General features: G+C 45.4%; 1 protein-coding gene across 2 annotated transcripts in view; it reads right to left on the bottom strand.

Annotated features, from left to right (window-relative positions):
* SEC16B (SEC16 homolog B, endoplasmic reticulum export factor) overlaps positions 1-21,374 on the bottom strand; it is a 407,021-nt gene that overhangs the window by 379,529 nt on the left and 6,118 nt on the right. Inside the window, exon 1 of one of the 2 annotated variants that reach the window (XM_086956518.1) lies at positions 19,124-19,263. The exons of the other annotated variant lie outside the window; for it this stretch is intronic. The gene's annotated coding sequence lies outside the window, so the exon portion shown is untranslated. Of the gene's footprint in view, positions 1-19,123; positions 19,264-21,374 lie in introns of those variants that run through there. 2 annotated transcript variants of the gene reach the window in all.

Below are 21,374 nucleotides of genomic sequence, written 5' to 3'. Positions count from 1 at the left end.
CATAAATGCTTAACACACAGCCTCTGAGATAAGCCTGTCTGCTCTGCCAAGCTACCAAGGGGGTGAGCAGGGGTTATCAAAGGGTGTGATCCCCTTGCCCTGACTAGAAAAGGTGTGTCCCTATTTGTCTGAAGTGCATACCTCTGCCAACTAGAGACAGCCGGTTCTAACAGTGGGCCATTATAGATGTGGACAATGTAAGGCATGTAACACCACAGTGCAAACCAAAGAGTTTCAACACAATCAACGCAAAGTGCAGCTTAAATCACATACTAACTGCAATACTGCAAATATCATCTATGCTATTGTTTGTCCTTGCAATCAGATCTACATTGGCCAGACCCAACAGAAGGCCAAAGCGAGAATCCTACAGCACACCAGTCGGATTAGGTGCGAAGTACAAGGTGCACCTCTGGCTGAACATTTCAAATCTGCACATCACCCTCCGGACAGTTTTAAATGGGTAATTCTTGAGAAAGCAACCCTTGGGCCCCGTGGTGGTAACATAACCAATATTTTGAACACAGGTGAATTGAAATGGATGTTTTATTTTGACTCTATTCAGAATTGCCTTAATGAAAATGACAGCTCTTTCTCGCAGCTGGCCACGCTAAACTAATGTGAATAGCAATTATTCTATCTCTATCCTTGCCTTACCTTCACTCAATAACCTCTTTGAATCTACTATATCTCTGGGTTAATGTGGTTTTTACCGTCATGCGACAGGTACACCACATGTTGCTGTCTAATTGATAATTATTGCCTTACCTTCATTCAATAACCTCTTTGAATCTACTATATCTCTGGGTTATTGTGGTTTTTACCGTCCTGCAACAGGTACACCACATGTTGCTGTCTAATTGATAATTATTGCAGATCTTTGCTAATAGTTAACCCTCTCAGGGTTCTTTTAAACCTGTCTTGGACAATGATGGATAACCATGCCCTGTTTTATTTATTTTGATTCAATGTGTATATATACATATCCTGCCAATATATCTGTTGTTGTATGATGAGTGTAGCGCCCTATTCATGGTTCATAATAGCGGAGTTGTCATGTATAATGATGTACACTAGCTCTAGTGTCTTAGCGAAATTTTCTTCCTTCGCTACACGTACCATCTGTGGTCACTTTTTCTTGGACCCAAGTGATCGCTATTTTTCCAATTGATATTCACGCATGCTATGGTTCTCCACAGCAGCGCTGTGCCATTTAATGACCTCTTTATGGCACGGAGATACGAATGGCATGGCTAATTTTGTTATCATGCCTCTGCCAATCAATGTAATATGTTCCAATGTATCTATTTTACCCATCCTGCTTTTTCATTAAATTTGTCCCACTACGAGTTAAGTACCACACTCGTTTTTTCCAAATAGGCGAGTTATCATAGTATATTAACAGGAGCCTCACTGTCCCGATGCGAGTCTTTTCTTTATCTCTACACGGACCTGTGGTGGTCACGTGTTCCGGTTACCTAGGTAACCCGTTTCTCAGGAAGAAGCCGATCGCCATTGACGCGAGGCGTGATTGAGCTTGATTCATTCCTGCTAATCCTGGTAGGTACTTTGCTTCATGTTTCGGCTGAAGCGCTACCGTTCCAATCCATTTAACTGTGCGGTTCCCTAACTCCCGTTTCCGTTTCTCAGATGGTGCACCTCCCTCCGATGCCGTGTGCGCACCGGGATCACCGTTCCTTATCTGACCTTCTGGTGGACTTGCAACGCTCCTACAACTATAATCTTTGTAAGCCAGCCTTGTTAATGAAGTGTAATTATTTACCCACACGGAGGTAGCCCATGACTAATGGTGTGCTGCTTCTTTTTCCTCCCAGATCTGATGGTCTCCCCTTACATCGCCATCTAATTGTGAGTTTTGGCGTTTTTTACTAATTCCCCTGCTTTATACTATCTAACTACTGGGTTCCTAATCATATCCCCCCCCCCTCCCTATTACAGGTTTTCAATTCAAATAAGTTTTTATTGGATGTTTCAGTAACAAATAAAATAAAATACAAGTAGTACAGACTTAAAGACATACATTGTTACAAAAGAGCAGTACAGTACAATAGAGCGAAAGCGGTAAAACGTAATGAACAGTAGGTTACACAATAGTAATGCATACCTCATCATATATACCACATTGGTCCTACAGACAACATTTGTCGGCCTATCCAGTAGATTATAGGTAGAGTGCAGTGATCTAACAGGGTAATTCCACACTGTCGGGTTGGGGTGGTGTCAGAGCAGAACAAGAGCCTCGGGGGGAGAGAATATCTAAGGTGGTTTATGGGTGGTGAAATAACTGTCAAGGGTAGACCACATCCTTCTCATAGGGGGGTGCCAAGGTGATTGTTGGAGAGCAATGTTATCTGCACCCCTTAGGCTAATTATCCAGTTGAGCCAGCAAGCAAAGGTAGCTTTGCTAGAGTCCTTCCAATTACTAAGGACAATTTTAATAGCTGCAGTGAGCATGAGATCAAGTAGTGCCCTGTCTTCGGTGTGGAGGGAAGGCTCTAGAGTGAATGCGAAGGCTAGGTACGGCAGTTCTCTGGACGGGGAGATGGGGAAAAGTTTGCTGATAAAGTCAAATATCTTGTCCCAGAAGGGGGTCACACAGTCGCAATGCAGGATGATGTGTGCTAAGTTGCCTTCCGCCTGCTTACAATTCCAGCAGAAGGCATCTTGGGTGATGTTATGAGCATAAAGTCGCGCCGGAGTCCAGAAAGTTTTATGGAGGAACCAATATTTGGTCTGGGATAAAGTCGGGCTAATTTTGTGTCGCATGCAAGACTCCCAGGTATTGGTCCAGTCCGCTTCCGAAATTGGTCTAGATGACAATTCAGTCCAGAACTGTGTGAGTGGTGCGGTGAGTTTGGTCTGTTGGGGGCGGATAAGTTTGTAGAGATGGGACACTTGATGTCCTAGTCTGTTTAACCTACTAAGGTACGATGGGAGGGAGGGTGGAGTTAGAGAGAGTTTCGCTTTAGTGAGAGCGGTTTTTATATTTAAGAAGGTGTAGAACTCAAGAGGCGCAAGACTATACGTAGTTTGTAGGTCTCTGAACGGGATAGGGTAAGACCCCTTGAAAAGTTGGTGAGGGAAAAAGATGCCTTTCTTAATCCACTGTGAGTTCTGCAGGGGTTTGCCCTTGTATAGTATGGATCGGTTGTACCATAAAGACTCCCAATCTGAGTGGCTAATATTATGATCTAGAAATTTGTCGATTTTAAGAAGTGCTATTTTTGTGTTACGAAAGATTGATTTCGAGTGGGGTAGTATGTTTAGATTGAGTGAGAGGGCTGCAGCAGGGGTGATACCGTTTAGGAGTGCTTGTTCGACTTCCAGCCAAACTGGGGTGTAGTTCCCCTCGGGGGCTAGCCAGTGGGCACCTTGTCTCGCAAGGAAAGCGGTCTCATAGCGCCTGAAGTTCGGTAGATTGACCCCTTCTAATGACTTGGCTAATCGTAATTTTTTAATGCTGATCCTCGCTTTTTTCCCTTTCCATAAGAAGTTGGCGAGAGTTTGATCAAGTTTGTGGAAGAAGTCTTGGGTGAGGGTTAGGGGAAGCATTGAAATAAGATAGTTCACCAGGGGGGAGATCATCATTTTGATGGTCTCTATTCTGCCCCACCACGTGATGAAGCGGGGGGACCATCCTTCCAGCAGGTTTTTTATTTTAGTTAAGGTAGTCTTCTCATTTTGTTGAAGGGTTTCCAAAAGGGAGTCCCCAAATTCGATCCCCAGGTATTTGACAAATCCTGATTGCCAGCAGAGCCCAGAATTCCCCAGCATGTCTTTAGTGGATAGGATGTTTAGGGGTTTGACCTCCGATTTTTCCCTGTTGAGTTTATACCCTGAATGGGTGGAGTATGATTCAATGGTGGACATCAAGGCGGCGATGGAGGACTCCGGGGATTCAGATACTATCAGGATATCATCCGCATACGCCACTAGTTTAACGTGGGTATCGCCAAAGCTTACTCCTTTAATATTGTCGTTCTTTTTAATGTCAGCAATAAGGGGTTCCATTGCAAGAAGAAAGAGTGACGGGGAGAGGGGGCAGCCCTGTCTGGTCCCCTGCTCCAGGTCGAATGGATCTGACAGTGAGCCATTTATGGCGATGCGAGCGGTTGGGGAGAGATATAAGGCCATAACCATGTCTATGAAGGTGTTACCTAGGTTGAAGGTGGACATACACTGTTTCAGAAAGAGCCAAGATACCCTGTCGAACGCTTTCTCCGCGTCCAGGGTAATAGCTACGGAGGGAGCATCAAGCGCCTTGGCTCTTTCTATAACATGGCAGAGGAGTCGCGTGTTGTCATTAGACATGCGATGTTTTAGGAACCCAACCTGTGATGTACTGATTAATTTAGGGAGGAGTGAGTTCAGTCTGGCCGCGAGGATTTTGGCGTAGATCTTGCAGTCTAAATTTATCAAAGATATAGGTCTATAGTTTTTTGTCAGTAGCGGGTCCTTCCCCTCTTTGGGTATAATAATAATGGTGGCCTCGCTCATGGATTTTGTTACTCCTTTTTTTGAGGCAAAAGATTGGAACAGCTTTAGTAGGGTTTGGCTTAATGAGGACCCGAGTTCTTTGTAAAAACCGGCTGAGAAACCGTCAGGGCCTGGTGCCTTATTGCGTTTGAGGGTTTTAATGGAAGCCGAGACTTCTTGTAGGGTGAGCGGAGAGTTCACCGACAAGTTATCAGCGGCATTGAGTTTTGGAAGGCCTAAGGAGTTCAAGTAGTTGGAGCATGCTTGAGAGTCGAAGTCTAATTTATTTTTGTAAAGATCCTCGTAAAAGGACTTGAAGGTGTGCAGAATGAGGTTTTGTTTAGTTTGGACAGTGTTATTCTGATCCTTGATTGAGGCAATGTTGAATTGCTTATTCTTATGTTTTAAGTAGGATGCCAGTAATTTCCCTGCTTTGTTACCTTCACATAACCTCAAGGACTTGAATTTATTAACCCAGACCCCCGCCCTCCTACTAAGAATCGCGTTATACTCCTACTTCATTTTAGTGAGGTCGTTTAGGAACGAAGTATTGTGAAGGTCCGCAGCGTGAGCTATTTCCAGATTCTTAATATCCCTTTCTAAAGCAACAAGCTCTAAATTTAGTGTCTTGTTAGTTTGTGCCCGGATACCATTAATCACCCCTCTTATTGTGGCTTTAAGTGCGTCCCAAACATTCGCAATATCCGAGCCCGGAATATCGTTCAAGGTAAGGTAATCTTGTATGGCTGTTTCTAATTTTTTCTTGTTTTCTGGTTCCGTGAAAATATCATCGTTGAAGCGCCATCTCTTCGGGGGAAGGATAGATCTGGAGCCTACTCATTTAGTTTGGATGCTGGAGTGGTCTGAGACCAGTTTGGGGGCGATATTGGTTTCCTCAATGAGGTGGGTGAAAGGGCTATAAATAAGGATGTAATCGATCCTGGAGTAGGAGGTATGGGGAGTCGAGTAGAACGTGTAATCGCGGCCGTCAGGGTGTTGCAGGCGCCATGAGTCTTGTAAGTCAAATTTAGAGCAGAGGCGTTTTAAGCTGTCGTGTGATCGGGTAGGGTGGTAGGTGCAATTTGATTGGCGTTCGATTACTGGGTCTAGGGGCAAGTTGAAGTCCCCCCCATCTATAAGTAGTTCATCTTGAGGTACTTTTTCGAGTATGGGGGAGAGTGAGTCCCAAAAGATCGGATCATCTCCATTAGGGCCATAAATATTCAGAACGTGGATGTGATCATTGTTCTTTAGAAGGTGAGCCATGACTAATCTGCCATCAGTATCCTGAGTGTGGGATACTAAGGAAATGTTGGATTTTTTTGCAACAAGAGTAAGGACCCCTCTCTTTTTGTGTACTGCTGAGGAGCATAAGGTGTGTGAGATCCAGTGTTGTTTGATAAATTCAGCGTCCTCGTTAGACAATCTGGTCTCCTGGAGAAGGAAAATGTCGCCCTTGGATTTGGCTAAATATTCTAGGACCTTCCTCCGTTTAACCGGGTGATTGAGCCCTTTGACGTTTAGGGAGACAATGTTTAGGCCTTCTGATATAGACATGGTGTGGGTCATGAGGCTGTAGTGAGTCGCTTGTGGAATGATAAACCTACTGAGTTAAGAGTTACCGCATAATTGGCTACGCTAGCTGACATGGCACAGCTGAAATGTTTGTGAAGGTCAGAAAAGGGCTGGAAGAGCATGTGGTAGACAATCAACCATAAGCATTTCTGTTTGTTAGAGATCCGTACTGATGCAAATAAAAGGACACAGCAAGAGGCAAAACAAGAACATAAAAGGCATACTGAAACATTCCAAGAATTTTCTCCCCCCCCCCACCTCCACCTCCCACTCTCCCTCCCACTACCAAGGGTATGTTGTGTCTACCATCCCTGTGTGCCAATTTAAAAGATTAATTTTGATTCAAGCACATTATTGAATTTCCTACTCGTTATCTACCAAATAGGTCTCCTGCCCCGCTCCCGTCCTGATGAAGACCCCGATGCAAGGATAGAATTAACGCCTGCAAACATTAGGGGGTCGAAACGTCGACTGCTTTTTGGTTCATCAGCTTCACCCCACAATCTTGACATTTACTGTGATATGTGGACTCGTGGAGCATGATGTGTACCTAATGATTTATTGAACCGATGGTCTTCTTGTTTGTCTATGTTTGGACTTGAATACATAGCACAGTGAGGCCTTTGGGCCAGTTTTTATGTCACCATCCTATACCCACACTACCCTTCACTATACCACCTCCCTTCCTTCCAGGGGCACTATGAATATATTGAGAATGTGTAATTTAAATGTTTAAAATCAATACAATACCTACATTGTGAATAAACAACAATGTTTGTGAACTAAGTGGTCTTTACCATTGAATATATTAAATTGTCTCTATTTGAATCTATTGCTGGGACCCTTTCCCTTTGTGCTGACATCTGATCGGGCAACTGGTTAAAGTACTCCAGACCCTCCGCCCACAACAGGATAGAGTGATGTATTTTATTCTATTTGGCACTGCCAGGGAAAGTCCCAAACAAGATAACAAATAAATGACCATCACACACTAGGAGAAATCTCCCAGCGTGACAGGGGCATGTGTTTTTGTGCTCTAAAAGAAGGGCTTTAAGTGGGCCGGGTCTCACTGGGTCTGAGCACTGGTAGTTTTTAAAGGAGGCCTCAAAACGGGTCTCTATCGAGCTCTGTTTTGGGGCCCGGCACAGGCGGTCTTTTTTTCCCGGACTACAGATACAGCAGGCACATCAGTGTGCACGTGCTCACACTGCTCACTTCTCACTAGTGGAGAAGTGACGGCATGACGTCATGCCAGGTGAGCCTTGTAGGGGAAGGGAAATCCTTTAAAGAGTCATTTACTCTCTGGATTTCCCTTCTCTTTTTGAAACTCAGGAGCACCAACATTGTCTGGTGTCACCAGGACTTTAAGTGGAAGCTTTTTCAATTTTATATACAAGCCATAGTTACTTGCTGGTAAATGTAGCAGTTCGGGCAGCGCAGTGGATGCGGTCCAGGCTGAAGCCCTCTCGGCAGCAGCACCACTGCTGTGGAGACCACGTTGGAAGCCTTGAGAACATTACGTTTATGGGGTGATGGGTGAGGCAGAGCCGCACAGTGTTTTGCAGCTGTGCTGGCCCTTCAGACCAGTTGCCGACAGGGGTTCTGGTGCAGCAGTAGTGGCCTTCAGGTCGATTCCCTCATGGTGGGTTCTTTCTGGCAGTTGTGGCCTCCATAACAATCAGGGCTTCTAGCTCTACTCGTAGCATCAACAGCAGAAGCAGCAGTTTGTTAAGCCTGCGGCAGTCTTCCATTAAACATACAATACTTGTTCTGGTACAATCTTATGCAGCTCACATGGAAATTGTGCATGTTTATCATATGTCTTGTTTCTTCTGTTTATGACTATTTGAAGAACAAAAAAAATAGGTGTTTTGTTGACTAAGAAAAAAATTAATGGTGATCACATTAACTGAATTGCGTGATCAGGGATGGAACTATGACTGTTTGGATGTACAGTCAGTATTGGTAAATGTTTGTTTTCAAATTTTAAGTGGCATAGCCCTGCTGGCCAGTCAAGTGGCCCAGTCCCGTTTGGTTGGGTTTTCCTACAGATATAGGACATATGATGTGGCTTGTAACCTATTCATAGAAGGAACACATAGAGGCCATATACAGCTGCACAGCACTTACCCCAACTTACCATCTTCTCATAATCCACTCTCCCAGGAAAGCAGATTTCATTATATGGCTAGAACAGAGCTCTACGGTTGCCGCATGTTCATGGGCGTCCGCAGGGGGGGCAAGGAGGGGCGCTTGCCCCCCCCCCCTGGAGCACCCCTCCTGCGCCTGCCCATGCTTTTACAGATGTCTTTTATCCATAATTCTGGGCCCTGCAGGGAGCAGAGCTGTTCCCTGCCAGAGGCCTAAACTCCCTGATGGGGCGCCTCGCACTCCTCCTCGCAGCCCCTCCTGCCTATTGTCATTCTGTCTGTGGCTGATTATCACAAACAGAATGACAATGGCCGGTTTGAGCTGCGCGCCACAAGCACGAGTGGTTAGGTCTGGATACCTAGACCTCCTTTTAACACTGTGTAGCTTGAGAGCAAGAGGTCTTCTGAATTAAGTTCTGGGGGGAATCGATGCATTATGGCTCAGTAAGATGGTTGAGCTCAACCATACTATAAATCATTTAGAATTTGACTTTGAATGCTATTTCTCATCCTTTTTCAAAAAGCTTTGAATAAGTTATTTGGTTAAGTGGACACCTGAGCTTTAGCATGATTGTACTGTCTACTGTCATGAATGGTATGATTACTTCATAAGCTGACCCACCTGTTGCAGCAAATGCAAGGAGGAGGAGCAGGCCATGTAAAATGTGGCTTGTAAGTGGGGGAGACTACAGAGTTAAATCCATTGCTCTTCGCTATTGACGAGGCTTGATCTAAATCTGTTCAGAGCAGCAGCAAAACACCTGTCGTCCACTCATGTTACTTTCTTTTGATATATTGGCTGCCGTATCTGACTGGCGAATTAACATGAGCCTAATCAGCATACAGTATTGTACTGTAGCATTTATATAGGGCACCCTTTTAAGGGGCCAAAGTAAATTATAAAAAGCGTTTTGGTGTCACTCTTCTCTTCACTTGGGTTGAACTGCCTGGCAGTGTGATGGAGGATGCGGTGTGAAAAAAGGTCATCGAAAATATTGTTGTAATCAGCTGTTAGTTATAATTTTCTATGCAAGTTCAGTGCAATGTCTTCTTGTTTCTGTTATGCTTTCAGTTACTGACTGCAGCCATTGGGCCAACCACGCTGTAAAGTTTTGAGCCTGGGATGAGACCAGGCAGTTGAAACAAGACAGGGGAAAGAGGTAGACGAAAGAAGCAGAGGTTTACTTAGATAGAGCTGCCTACTGGTACAGAGGTAGTACAGTTGTGAGGTGTTAGGGGACTAAACTAAATTGGTAGCCATATAACACCTGTTCCCTCCAGATGGGCAGCGAATCCTATTTATAACATAACGTGTATTTGTAAAGCGCACCTTCACCCAGAAGGGTATCTTGGCACTGAATAACAGATGTTCATTGTTATCCAACTCAATGATACTAATTTTATGGATCTCAGAAGGATGATAGGCTGAGTGGACCCACCGGGGTTTAAACCTGTGGCCATGAGGTCGAACTTAGGCCCCCACAGTGGACACATTAGTCAACTAAGTTACCAGACCCATATTATACTTGTATGGTTTTAGGAGGAAAGTGTTAGCACTTCCTGAGGCTCTCCCACCACAGGATACCTTGCGCAAAAGCTTGAATTTATTTTGTGTCACTCTCCTTTGTGTCATTTGTCTGTGAATCATGCGATTATTCATGTTGTGTATTCTTACTTGATGTAGATATTGGGTTTTTGACCTTCCTTCCACCCTTTTGTAAAGCGCTCTGATAACCTTTTGTAAAGCGCTCTGGTAACCTTTGGGTTCTTGTTAGCGCTATATAAAACTTTATAAATAACAAGCACTGGCGTTGCCAATAGGTCTCGCAGTAGGAAAGTTGGAGCTATTGGTTTTGTAAATGACAAAGCCCTTTATGTTTTTTAAATGAAAACAAAAAAAAGGCATTGTTATTTGCAATTGTAATACCTCCAACTTTCCTACTGCGAGACCTATTGGCAACGCCAGTGCTTGTTGTTCACTGCGGCAAATGCCTCATTTCTACTGATGGAAAAGATGCACTTAAAGTGCTCTGTTTCTGATGTGCATTTTTTTGCGGTTTTCTACAGCGTGAACTTGAAGGCATCAGAGCGCTTTACTCGAGCACCAGTTTCGTTACAGGCGGACACATTTTTGGGCATTGGGAAATTAAGTGATCTACCCAGAATCACAGGATGTTCAAACATTAGCCTTATGCCAGACTCTAAAGTTGTTCCCCACCTTCCGAGACGGCCCTCCAGCCCTTAAAGCCACATCCTAATTGCGTTACAACATAGCTTCCAGCAATATTTCCATGCTAAGAATTCAAATATCATAAAGCTGATTTTGTGAAACGGATGAGCATACTAATTTAACCGTATCGCCAGAAGTAGTATTTAGGTGCCTGCCATGCGATCAGTAACTCTGCCAAAATGGAGCGTCAGCGTCCCTCAGAAAACTCCAGTCCGCTTGCTTAAAACTGGGCGTCACCTACCGACCACAAGAAGGTCGGCTAAAAAAACAAGATGGGCATTTAGATATCGGGAGCACTGTACAATAGCAGAAGTCTAGCACAAGCTTCTTCAAATTGTTGGTATTCCTGTCGCATTGGCTAAGATCATGCAATTCGTCGCCACTGATGAACAATGCAGTGCTCCATGAAAGATACATTAATCTATATAACAAGAGGGGAGCTGGGTAGAGGGTGGATTGTTGAAATAACTAGGAAGACAGTGGGTGAGGGGTGAGTGTTGCAGGGGGCGAGAGGAGGCTGCGTGTGAAAGAAAAAGCATAGGGGAGGAGAAGCCGCAGAGCGCACGCTGGGCGAAGCCCTTTGATGTGCTGTGAGTGGCCGGGAAAGTGAATAATTAGGGGAGGAGCATCCAGCTTTGCTAGTAGTATCAGTGAGGGACCCCGGCGCCCACTCAGAGAACATGAGAACTCCCCTCTGAAGCGAAAGAGTAGGGACAGTGTGTGGGGGGGGGGGGGAGTCTCTCCTAAGAAGAGCATGGGGTCACTGTCACTCACTCATCGTTGTACTAAGGAAGCGCTGCACAGAAGCACGCGCTGGAGTGCAGTGGTCGTTTCCTCACACCCCTCTATCTGGTGTCTCTGATGCACAAGGGTTAGCTATAATAAGTACAGTAGTTGCACCGGGGCTAGGGGGTGGGGAAAGGGGCGTGGGGAGGGGGGGCGATTGTGCCCCAAGTAGAGCTGATGGAGGGTGACAATTTTCCTATAACTACTTATCGTGCAACGTAGGCTGCGTCTAGCGATAGCTCTGCTGTCTGGGGCCTGCGACGTTGGTGAAGCACAGCAAGTACATGGAAGTGCATCAGTGAGGAGGATGCGCGCATGCGTGCTCGTGTTTGCGATCAGATAGTTAGTTAATCGCAACACGTAAGGGAGTGTATCAGTGGGGAGGATGCACAATTTGGCACTGTAAAACAAACACGGGCCAGTGAGGTTTGAAAATTTATGTCTGTCCTTCTTGGCACAGGAGGGCAGAGGCAAAAACAGAACCTCGGATCTGCCATAGCGAAGTGGCTCCGTCTAATGTGAGACTCCAATAGACATTGCGTGCTAATAGAACAAAACCGCATGTGATACTCCAATAGACATTGCGTGCTAATAGAACAAAACCGCTTTGTACTCTGGATCTTGCAGTTTCCCAGGCACCCTCATAAGTATGGACTTAAAACCACAACACATATTAAACAAGCAGGGCAACATTTGCAGGGAACGGTGGAGGCAGGGCGGGGAATGTGACGTCAGGGAAACTGATACAGGAGGGAACTGAAAGTAAGGCCGGCCTGCGGCCGGCCATGAATAATTAGGGGAGGAGATGCCGGGAAACTGAAAGTGCGGCCGGCCTGCGGCCGGCCATGAATAATTAGGGGAGGAGAAGCCCTTTGATGTGCTGTGCTAGGCGGGAATGCGCGTGCTTGTTGCTCACGTGATTCACGTGAACTTCAAGAAAACCGCGGGGCTGAAAGCCCTTAGTTTGAAGTTGATTTTGCCGACATGAATTCTCGCTCCGCTCGATGCGCTTGCTCACATCGATAGGTCGCGAGACCTAAAAAGTATACTCCCAAGTCAAAAATTAGGGTTGCAGCATAGCCCGGATTTCAGGTCCCACTAAAACATACACAGACTCATGTCAATAACATCTATCTACCAGTATGCACCCTGTCATGTCTGGCAGGACGTCCCGACCCTGTGTTTCACTGCCTCATATCCCCCTGTACCCCACTCCCCGTGCTCACTGCCTTATATCCCTCTGTACCCCACACCTCGCGCTCAATGCCTTATATCCCTCTGTACCCCACACCTTGCGCTCACTGCCTTATATCCCTCTGTACCCCACACCTTGCACTCACTGCCACAACATATCCCTCTGTACTGCACACCTTGCGCTCACTGCCTTATATCCCTCTGTATCCCACCTCGTGCTCACTGCCTCAAGATATCCCTCTGTACCCCATACCTCACGCTCACTCCCACAAGATATCCCTCTGTACCCCACACCTCGCACTCACTGCCAAAAGATATCCCTCTGTACCCCACACCTCGCGCTCACTGCCACAACATATCCCTCTGTACCCAACTCCTTGCGCTCACAGCCACAACATATCCCTCTGTACCCCACACCTTGCGCTCACTGCCACATATCCCTCTGTCGGGAACAACCTTTACAACAAAGGTTTTACAACACAGTACTGTTACCACGCAACTTTTACAACGCAAGTCGTTACAACGACTTGCGCTGGGGGGCACTCCAGGATAGTAAATAGTTTAATTTACTATCCAACTCCTTCCCTACTATCCACAGGGACTGGAGTTGGAATAGTAAATTAAAATATTTTATATCCGGGGCCCCCCAACGCATGTCGTTGTAACGACTTGCGTTGTAAAAGTTGCATAGTAACGGCACGTGTTGTAAAAGTATGCGTTGTAACGTCGTACATCCCCCTCTGTAGCCCACACCTCGCTCTCACTGCCAAATATTCCTCTGTACACCACACCTTGCACTCAATGCCACATATCCCTCTGTATCCCACTCCTCACATGCACTGCCTAATCGCTCACTTTACCCTGAAATTCATCTTCTACGTGTTCTCTCCCCTTCCATTCTTTCTACCTCTGGTCACCCCCTTACTTCTTTTAGTACCTTACTCTTTTCTCAATACCTCTACTTCTTTTCCTCTTCAGTAACAGCTCTCTGACACATCTCTGCACTTCCTTTATATCAACACAACCCTCTACCTCACCTGTCTGCCTCAGTCTTTATTATTCCCTCTTCCTCAGCTGTCTCTACCTGTCTCTGACACACCTCTCCCTCTCTACCTGGCCCTCTCTTGTTCTGCAACTACGTTATTCTCCCCTCTCCATCTTTAATTTACCTATCTCTGCACCTGAATCTTTTTCTTCCACACCTCACTTCTTTGTCTACCCTTCACCCCTCGCAAGCCTTCTGTTTGCCTCACTACGGTCTTTATCCAACCCGCCTTTCAGTGCCTATTCCTATTTCGCCTCCCTCCCTCTAAGCGCTCTCCTAGCATGCATCTGTTTCTCCCCTCACCACCATGCCTGCCTCTACCTCTCCTTACCTTTCTAACCAGCCTAACTTTCTACCTTCCTGTTATTCCTGGTAGGGAACCTTTCATTTCACGCCTTCGGTTGTGTTTCCTAAGCATTCAAATTGAGTAGGTCATTGCTGTGCTCCCAACCCGACATCGAGACCCAGTCCCCTAGCCTCTCAATATGCCCAGATGTAACAACAAGCATTGGCATAGCCAATAGGTCTCCCCTTTGGGACTGCTGCATAACTAAATACTTGTAAGGTCCCAAAGGCGAGACCTGTTGGCTATGCCAATGCTTGTTTTTCTCAGCTTGGCCTGAGTATTATCCGATCCTGATTGTCTGCCATTTTAGCCCCGCCCCTATTGATTAACATTAGCCACGCCTCTTCATTTGCCAGGTTTGCCCCCCCCTGGAAAAATTTCTGCGGACGCCCATGCGCATGTTAGGTGTAATTAGTACATACAATCCTACGTGTAGGTCTGGCTTGACAGCACAGCTTACTAAAAGCACTGTTGTTACCAGTCTTTTAAAAATGCACAGAGCGGACTATGTCTGTGCCTAGAGGAGCATTTCCCTCTCACCCCATGCCATTGTCTATTTTGTGTGTTATTCTGCCTCTTAAAGAGTGCTAGCACTACAGTGCATGCGGTACTAATTTACATACCAAAAGTACTTTGATTCACTACAAATTGGGTTCTTTATCTCTTAGTTTCACTGTACCAGAAAAAAATAGTTTTTTTAAGTTGTACTCAGGACTCAAAATGCAAGAAAAGCCCATTAGTTTTGCCAATCCTTGTTGTTTGTTTTTGTCTGGAACTTCTGATTTTTCTTTCACTTGCCAACATTATAAATGCAGAGCTATAAATACCAGAATGAACAAGACAAAAACAGTATTGTTTAAAATCCTCACACCTGACATAGGAGTGCTGGGTGAACCACAGACGTGACCTGCAGCAAGCCTTGGTTTCACACCACAGAGACCTGCACACAGCTCTGTCAATGCACTTCAACCTTGTTCAGCTGTTGGTACCCAGACATAGCTGCGCTGATGCACTCAAGTGCACGCAAGATTTCTTTGCAGATTTAATATTTTGGTGATTAACATTACGGGTGCTGCACAGTTGTTTTCGGGTCCATTGTCCACACTTTTGAAATTTGGCTTTATTAGGAGCTAGTAGCACCGTTCAAGCCAATTTCAATTGCAATAATAATTTTGTAAAGATGTGTCTTTCACCATACCCATTAGCATTTTATGAAAAGAATATGTCAACATTTTATGACAGCAGGGAGGAGTTGGCCCAAATAGGGGACCCCAAAATGACAGAAGGGCAATCAGGAGTAGGTTTAAAAACCAAGTTTCAAAAACTAGAAAGGTTGAAAAAACAAAAGATGGCCCGATGGTGGGATGGCATAACTTTACCAAAATACATGGACAATAAAAAGATACCAAGAGGTTTGAGGATCCTCATATTCCCAAGCCTTGAGGAACTCGATGAGGATTCACTCAAGGACTGGGAGGACAACTTACAGAACGCATCAAACATCATGATGCGGATCCTGATCAAGCATGCTGACAAGAAGGGCACCAGTCTAAGAGCAGATATAGAAAATTTGGAAAGGGAGATTGAGACCTCAGAATTGAAAGATGTAGTCAAGAAAAAGTATGAGATATATAATCCAAGGTCATTGAAAACCACAAAATGTATCTAAAAGACAAAAAACTGAAAAAGATCAAGCGCAATGACAATGACTACAAGGACGAGAGGATTTACACCTTTACCAGAAGATATGATAATATCAAACCTACTGGTGAGGGGAAAAGAGCTAGCGAGGAGACTGTAGACTCTATTTCAATAAGCAGCAGCTCCCTTACTTCAATTGACAGTAGCACCGCCCGGGAGGGGGGTTCGGATTCAGCCACCACCCAAGGGCCATCGCCATTTTTAGCAGAGATGGAACGACTACACTTAGACAGCACAACTACAAAAAGAGATCAAAGACAACTAGGGGAGGAAAAAGGTGGCAGGAAAAAAGAGAGAAAGAACGATACAACAATAGGGATGACTACACGCTCAAAAACAACCTAGATGTATGTGACGACGAGATGACAACACAAAATGAACTGACTATTGTTAATCTTCTATTATGTCACAAACTGTCTGATGTTGAATGCAATGTAGTACGGAGGGGTTTGGGATTTTCTCCCACTCAATTTGGCGATCCAGTGAATTTTTTGATTGATTTGTATGAGTTTACACGTTTTCTGAAATGAAATGATTTTTTCAATACAAATCCTTCTAAGTCATGTTCCATTGGCCCACCTGTACACACGGTGACACATACTGTATCTGATTTACAAGATCTACTAATGGTCATGTCTATACCATATAGGACCATATTACCAAGGTGAAGTATCGCTGCTTTTTCGGCGAATTGTGCCGAGAAAGCGGCGATACTTCTAGCGCCCTACTAACAAGGGCATGCTAACGCCTGCCTCAAGCTCACTTTGCATGTCAGCGAGAAATATCACTAATGACATGCATAGTGGGCGTTCCCACGTTCAACCACATGTAAAATGTGGTTGGAGGTGGTAACACCCTATTACCAAGGCAGGCGTTGGGAGAAGGAGACCTGCGATAAACTTGTTTATCGCAGGTCTCCCAACGCCTGCTCTGATCAGGTGTTAGGCATTGATAACACGGGGGTGTGGATCATAAAGCTGAATCCACCCCCCCATATTATCAAGGCACACATTAGCGCGTGACAACAACGCTTGTTTTCACGCGCTAATGTTCCCTATCGTCGGATTTAATATTGCCTACGTGTTGCGCGTTGATAATGATGCACTAACACAGCGATAAAATCCGGCGATAGCCGGCGATAAGGAAATGTGCGATGTGCGTTTTTTAACGCACATCTTGGTAATATGGCCCATAGTCTTTACAAGGTTATAATTATTTTTTAGGTGCATATGATAGAGTGGAGATTCTCCACCACTAAGTGCTAGCCATAATTGGACTAGCATGCTTAATGCTGATACATGGTTATTAGACCACCTGGTTGAACTACAATTTTCTGTTTGTCCATTGGATTCCTTTTATTACTTCATCTTCTGTTGGGAGTTTTATATCTACATGCCAAACAGGTAGGCAGCACCTAGGGGCTGTTGATGGTTGTAATTTACATACAATGACTTTATAGAGTACAGCCTCTTTGTTTTCAATATTAAGGTTTCTTTTTCCCCCTTCTAGAGGCCAGCAGTTGGCACGGATATTGGATAGTGCTCGTAAGTTTGCACTGTAGTGATTATGCCTGGCGCTTCACAATAACATCGGTATGTTTCTTTGTGTACACTTTTATCAGGTCACCATTTGGTCCCCCTTTTGTTTTTTTTGCTTTGGGTCATTCATGGTGTGGTGCAACTTTTTGCTTTCCTTCTCTCTATTGCCTGTGTTGGGAGTCACACTGATGGATTGGTCACATTGGGCATGGGTAGCTCTGGCTTATAGGTCTCTAGCGTGCATTGTGGTATGCTTTATCCTATAGGACGGTTGTGCTTTTGGGTAAACATGGTGTCACAATGTGTTTGCATTATTGTTGTTTATGGATATCCTCTAGGATACACATTTCCCTGCGTATGATTTCGAAGCCAATCACTACATGACTGAGTTGTCCTGTCATTTGCTGTCTTTGTTGTATGGGTATGGTTCTTCATGGGCTTATGGACCAATGACCTCATTGGACTTCGTGATATTTATATGTACACATTGTATTGTGTTTTATGGTTTATTCTTTTGTATATGCATGTCTTTGTATATATTTATGTAGTCAGTCATGTATGGAATATCTTTATATATGTATTTATCTTATGTAGACATCTTTTCATTTTCAGCCCTGAAGAAGTCCTACGTTAAAAAGGACGAAAAGCATTGGCTGATGTTTTTTTATGAACAGAACAAATGTCAATAAAGAAGAAAATGAACATATGCATTGCATGTACAGACACCTTTTTAATCTAATCATGTTCTTTTGATGTTTGTGTTCTAACTTGGTTGTATGTCCATCTGCTAGTGGTGCAGCTCCGATCTTTGTTTTGTTGTCTTTTATCCCACTGTTAAGGGAGGCCTCACTGGACAAGGGGCGTTTACGGAGATTTGCACACAAGATTTCTTTGCAGAGTTAATATTTTGGTGATTAACGTTACCAGCGACGCCCAGTTGTTTTCGGGTCCATTGTCCAAAATTTTGAAGTTGCGATCTACACACAGCTCTGTCAACGCACCTCAATTCTGCATCACCCCTTACTATTTCAGCACCAACATACAGTTAGCTGTGCTGGGTGCAGCACAGACGTGACCTGCAGCAAGCCTTGGTTTCACACCACAGAGACCTGCACACAGCTCTGTCAATCCACTTCAACCTTGTTTAGCTGTTGGTTCCCAGACTGAAGCCCTCAAGTCTGGGACGCTGCCCCCCCCCCCCCCCCCTCAGAATGCCAGTCCTAGGACACACAAGCTGCTCTCAGCCAGTGCCCCTCAGGCCTGACCTGCAGCCTTACTGTGTATTCTAGCACTGCTCTACCAATGCAACTCAATACTCAACGTTGGCACGCCCTTCTACACCAGTACAGTGGCACACACCGAGCCGTGCCACCCTACATTTGACTTGGCCTGGAACCAAAACTCGTTTTACCGGAGCATCTCAAATGACTCGACACTCATAATCAGCGACTGTTTAATTTGAGATTGTATTATGTGAGGTTTAGTCCAGGCCGTGCTTCGCGAAAGCAACCATGAAATACACGATGTACAAGAACTGTAGGAGAACAATTCTCCACACATAATGCTAGCCATGTCTCAAGGGGCCCTATCCAATCGCCTCTATAAATAATACAGTTAAGAAAGTAAAAGACCGGCGCAGAGAGGACAGGTGAAAGGATGGGGAAGTGAGGGGAAAGTAAAAAGAGAAGGAGAGTGGATAAGAAAGTGACGGCAGGGGAGTGGAAAGCAGGGGGGTAAACGGGGTAAATGAGAGGGAGATGATAAGACGATGGTGAAGAAGAGCAAACGGGCAGAAAAGATGGAACAAGAGCCAGGCAGAAAAAAACGACTGAAGAATGAGAGAAGAGGAAAGGGTTGAGAAGACATGGGCAGGGGGGGCGGGGTGCGGGGGGCAGACATCACAGGGTTCCAAGAAAGAGAATGGAGGAAAGGAACTACAAGTGACTGAATACGAGTGAGGTTGGGGAGTGGGGCACGGGGAGGGGCTAACACGGAGAGAGAGAGAAGCCAATGCCTCCTGAAAGGGAATGATGGCAAACTGGGGTACCTCCGGGCACCCACCTGCTCGGTAACGGGCCTGTCGCTCCGGTGAGGCCTATTGCAGCTTGCTCTGGTGAGGCCCGCTGCAGGTTCTTGTTTTCCTCCACCTGAGCCGGGGCAAAGATTCTTCCAAAGTCCGCCGGGGCTGGCCCAGAGTGAGGCACGAGCCATCCCCCTCCAGCGCCAGGCTTAGTTGTGTTGTCAGATAAGATCGGGGCAAAGTGCGGGACGGTGGCACGGCGGACGGATTGCAAACATACCTGCGAGACCCCGTCTGCCCTCTCTGCGACTGACACAGGGGGCCGGGGCCCTGGGCGCACAGCCAAGGGCCCAGCTTAGGTGTCCGCTGGGCCCACCCAAACACTGCTGAGAAGCCTCCGAGCTCGGTATCACGGGCTGGCACGGCCCGCTTCAACGCTACGCATCACCGTCCCGAGGGGCGCAGGTGGACGGCGCGCGCTGCGTCTCAACATCACAAGCGGAGGCAGCGTCACTGGGTTCATATCTTGGTTTCTCCCCTCTTGACCACACGTGGCAGTCTGGGCATTACTGTCCACCTCGGGAACACAACCCTCAGCACCCACCAGGGTTGCTTTCTCGTCAGGGGGGATTTCTGTTTAGGTCGTGTACGTATAACACCCGAGAACCAACCGTGTATTGCGTGCCCTCCCTCCCCACAGCCTGATTATGATGTGTGCGCTGCTTGCCCCATGCCCATCTCGTGTTTACAGGCTGAAGGCATCAGCGAGCACCGGCTCAACAATCCTGACTGGGGCATTCAAATGGCGCATGTTTTTACATCAGGAGTGCCTTTACCTCGCAGGTTTATAAGTAATATATATACGTTACTACATATAGGTGTTTCAATATCGTATACAACATAATATACACATATATATTAATGCTATTTTAAATTTAATATTACATGGCATTATTTATTTTAAACTTAATTATATGTTTTAATAATTATTTTTATTATTTGCTAAATTAATGTTACACAGCATAGACAAATTGTTTCCTTCGTTTGCAGGCTCCCATGTAATGAGGTGATGCCCCTATAGGATAGATAGCGTGGCACTACATGTGCACAGGCACTGTCTGTGCTACAAAAGGTGCAATTATCTGTGGCCTCTGCTGTAATACCAACGTGCCCTGCATGTGGAAAAAGCAGGAGCACTTGCCTGTTGCGCCCCGGAGCACTGCATGCAATATGGCCCCTGATATGAAGGCCCTTTTATCAGCAAAGCTTTCATCCTTGGAAAATGCCAGGTGCAAAACCACTGGGCCGCTGACCTCCTGAGTGTATCACGGTGGTACAGGGCAGTACCTGGTTTTGAAATGACTCATAGGCTTCTCTTTGTCTAGAGATGCCTGCATTGCCTAATGAAGAACGTAGTTAACAAATAACAAATAGGGCACATTTAAGCAACAAGGAACTCATGTGTTTAATATTAAGGAATGCTAAGATTGAACAAAGAAGGCATTGACTGACCATCAAGAAATTAATCTTTCCACCAATGGGGATGCAAGAATTTAATCAAAACAAGTCTCAACGACCATGAATTGCGCAAATTTGTCAAAAACGTATGTTGCCCAGCAAGGAAACAATGGATCAAACAACATGGAACTATCAACCAGAAAGGAGGTCATACATTAACAAATAAGAAAAACATAGATTGCCCACGGAACTATGGATTCACCCACAGGGAAAGCAATGAATCGACAAACAGGGAAAGCATCAAGCGTCCAACTAAGAATGCATGATATGGTCAAGAAGGAATAGATAGATCAGCAATAACCTTTTTTCTTTACTTTAAGCCATGTTCCACTGCAGCCCGTACTCCTGTGCAGCACGTCTATAAAAACAGTGACACCGCCAACAGATTTTGCATAGGCGAAACTTATGGCTTTGGCAATGTGTGTTTTTAAAGTATGCTTTGTCTGCCACTCCTGCAGGTCACAGAGTGTTTTTTTCTCCCTTAACGGACCGGGAGGCAGAATGCGCAAGGGAGTGGTTGGAATGCGGGTCGGGATGGGAGGGATGTGGGCAAACAGCAAAAAAAAATAACACTGTGACGTGGTCAATGCTGGCCGAATCATAGCACTTTTTTTCCTGTTGCAAGACTATCAAGCAACTACAAACTGGGATGGAGTCGGACGGATGGGGCAAGCAACAAGGACGGGTAGAGGGTGGGAGGGAACAGGAGGGATAGAGAAGGCCTAAACACATGCACTCTTATCGAGTGTTACTTTACAAGTAACAAAAAAGTAC

The sequence above is a fragment of the Lissotriton vulgaris genome, chromosome 1_1 (genome assembly GCF_964263255.1).
Source record: "Lissotriton vulgaris chromosome 1_1, aLisVul1.2, whole genome shotgun sequence".
In the NCBI taxonomy this organism is placed as follows: Eukaryota; Metazoa; Chordata; class Amphibia; order Caudata; family Salamandridae; genus Lissotriton; species Lissotriton vulgaris.
Note: the sequence above shows the minus strand (reverse complement) of the source record. Positions and strands in the feature narration are given on the sequence as shown.